Consider the following 3,562-nt stretch of genomic DNA (forward strand, 5'->3'; position numbering starts at 1 on the left):
TACAGGAAAATTGGACTTTTCTTACAATGGGAAGAACAGTTAGCTTTTTCAAAACAAGGATTTGTATTTAGTTCTTGTAGTTTAAAGGATGTTTTTAAAGAAGGGACATTAAAACAAAACCAAGTAGTAAACCCACTACACTGGAGGCCATTGTGAGAATCCGCAGTGTCATAATTTTATCCAACAAATGTTGCACAGATCTTGTAGGTAACAAAAAGTATGATCCAACAATTTGAGTCCAAATCGGTACGCTAATACCTTTACCAAAAGCAAGTACGTCTAAAGCAGCTGATTCAAATGTTGTTGTAGACCCAAGACAGAAGGAGAGATAGGATGAGGGTGATATTTCTCTATTTCTGTAGATGTTATGTTACGCTCAACATTTTATTTCTTCTGAAATTTGGATTATTATTTTTAAAATCTGGATTATATTTTGTAATGGTTTGGATCATTTATAAAATATTATCTGGCAACCCGGTCTGAAAAGTCATTTATTTACAACTGTCAATCTCTACTCTCTTCTCAATATTCTCCAACTTTTTCACACAAAAAGGAAAAGTTAATAAACCAATAATTTATTGGCATTTGACAATACCTATAGGTGAGTCGTGACGATCAAAGAGATCTTTTCACTCAGGGCCTTCTTTTGGGACGAGAGTGGCTTATTGTTTATAGGTGGTCTAAACCGTTTTGCCGTTTAGTAAACATATGGTCTCTATAATAGTGTGATAATTTTTTGTAAAAAATCAAATCCAAATGAAGAAACTTAGCCCAAATCATAAAGAGCTTTCCAACATCATTCAGATTTTGAAAATCAGATAATCAGAATAAATGGCAATGCTGACAATGTTGCATTTTTCAGTTTCCAGAGGCAGTTTAGTGAGTGGGAGTCAAAAATTGTGACCCAACTCTCATAAGACTGGAAATTGCGCTCGCGTTTAGGGGGGTTTAGTAAAAGATTCATAACGTTGTTATGAAGAGGAATATCACATATATTTTTGTAGATGTCTATAATTTTTTTCGTCTTTCAATTAATGCTGCCAAAAATAGGAAAATCCATCTAATATTAATATTTCAGGAGCTAGACGTCTATATTAAGTTAAAATTTGGCAATTTTGAAGTGCGTTATTTTTAAATTTATTTATTAATTTAAATTAGTCCATATACATAAGGTTTTCAGTACTATCATTTGCTATGCTTTTATTTTTAATACATACTTTCCAACTTTTGTACAGGCATTTTATTGTTTTTATTTAGTTTTTATTTGTTTTGTTTTTTTTGTAAAACTAAAACCCAATATTAAAATAGAATTAGTTATAGGTCTTAGTGAAGGTCCTGGGGTGTTTGTTTTTCCTATTAGGGTTAGTTAAAGGTACCAGGTTTTATTTTTGGCCGCTCTATTTCTCTGAATGCTCAGGAAAATTAAATTGAACTCTATTTCTCCGAATGGTCGGCTAGCCTCCAGTAGCTGATGAGTTACGGACACGAGGTCGATGCAAAAGTAAATGCTCAAACAAAGTGGACAGGGAATTCTCACGAATCATCAATCTAGCATTTTTTAGGCATATTGTTGACAAATGAGGATTTGATCCAAAAGTTGTGCTATTGCGAACACTCCATGGCGCTTTCACTTTTGCACTTCGTGCTGCACTATCAAAGAAAGGACAGAAGTAAACCTAAATAACAAAGTCAAAGTCTCAAGACGGGAACAGAGGTTGAAAGACAGGATAGGAAAACTCAAGATAGAAGTCTAACAGAAAGTTGGGAATATAAGACAGAGCGCCCAAGCACTGGCAATAGAAAACCCAAAAAATTGCATACACATTCACCATTCACACAGACTCTCGCAAATAACAAAAAAACAAAACAAAAAAAAATATATATATATATATGAGTGTGATATAGAAGCGAAAACAAGATGCACTTGAGGAACTGGAGTTTCTGTACACCGGCTCAAGGGTAAATATGGCTGAAGCTGAGTGCTTCCTCATTGCTTCACCAGCAGAGAGAAGACAATGGTTTTCTGATGCTTAATAAACCTTATCAGGCAACATATGCCAAGCTTCAAAAATACATGTCCGGTTGAGGGGCAACCCGGCTTGGAAATTTTGAAGGATATTAGGATTTTCAGTTTCAGTAAAAAGAATATTCCTTTTATGCCTCGCAGTGTATCTCCATACACAGCAATTCCTGATTTTTGTCATCTTCCACAGCATGAGTTGACTAGATATATTGAGAAACTGGGGCCCAGTGCTGTGAGAGAGTGCGATACTGGAATCATTGATCTGACTCTTTTCTGGAAGTCTGTGGCAGATCATGTTCCAGCTCTCGCTGCCTTGGCATCCCAGTATGCCTTCTCAACATGCTCGTCAGCTGATGCTGAACAAAGTTTTTCTTTGTATAATCCTGTTTTGTCTTCTAGAAGGCAAAGACTCACAGAAGACAATATCAAAGGACTAGTTTTCCTTTACTACAATAAGTTCAGTGATGCCTCTTTTTTTTTGAGTAGTAAAGGAAATCTAGGCCTTTGATGAGTCTGAGAGAAAGTGTACGTTTAAGATAGTCCATAGGTGTGAAAGTTTGATAAAACTGATACTGTGAATGAGAGGGAGTAGGACCTGTGTGTGACTGAGTTGAATGTTAGCCAGTGTAAGTGTTCTATTCCACAGTATGTGTCTGTGTGTATTTTGTGTGTGTTAGTGTGATTGTCTGAAAGTTTGGGCGCATAAATTGCGTTACAGTGCGGAAAATAATAAATGCAGCCTCCTTTAAGTGTAATAAAATGTCTTTTATATTTAGTTTTACATATATTATAGCGTGTTAATTTTTACCGGGAGGCTTAGTTCTGCTTGGCAAATTCTGGTCTTTTTGGCAAATTTTGGCAATTTTTGGGGCAAATTTTGGCAATTTTTAGGCCCCAACTTGATGACAGAATAAGTTGTTATAACTACACGCTAGATACATACTACAGCTCACTTTGTCAAAACTCAGTGTCTTAAAAATCCCAATTGGTTCTATTTATTACAGGGTAATAGTTTTTTTTAAAAGGCAAGTGATCCAGTCACAAAACATCTAGTTCATCTTGACATCATCAACTCATAAATATGAGTGGATTCTGTTTGGGATGGGTTGGATGAAGTAGATCCGCTTGGTGCCAGTTTGTATCAGCAATTTGTCGATGCATGTCAACCCCAAACTAGCCTGTAGTGGGGCATGCCCATCAATGGTACCATTTATTGTGGGTCTATGAATAAAATTCAACATGCATCACAGTCATACAGAAGCAATCCTCGATTAAGAACTTCTTCGTCAAATAGAATTAAGAATTAACTGTCCCCCATTTACCAATTTGTTTGTATTAATAACGAAAAAAGAAAAAGAAAACAAATCTTATTATATATATTTGTAAAAAGGAAACAGAGCCCATAATGCATGCAAACAAGTCAATATTACCCAACAAGTGGTATTGCTGATAAAGGAAGTAAGGCAGGAAATAATACTTGAAGAACAGGGTAAGTTATGGTTACCTCCCATGTGCATTGGATTTTGGCATGCTTGGATT

General features: G+C 35.6%; 1 protein-coding gene across 1 annotated transcript in view; it reads left to right on the plus strand.

Moving 5' to 3' along the window:
- Positions 1 to 461: 461 nt before the first annotated feature.
- Positions 462 to 3,562, plus strand: part of LOC144977478 (uncharacterized) — a 23,687-nt gene continuing 20,586 nt past the window's right edge. The window contains exon 1 of the mRNA XM_078922731.1: positions 462 to 601. The gene's annotated coding sequence lies outside the window, so the exon portion shown is untranslated. The remainder of the gene's footprint in view (positions 602 to 3,562) is intronic.

The sequence above is a fragment of the Berghia stephanieae genome, chromosome 7, assembly GCF_034508935.2.
Source record: "Berghia stephanieae isolate SIO BIC M18660-M18661 chromosome 7, UCSD_Bste_1.3, whole genome shotgun sequence".
Classification (NCBI taxonomy): Eukaryota; Metazoa; Mollusca; class Gastropoda; order Nudibranchia; family Aeolidiidae; genus Berghia; species Berghia stephanieae.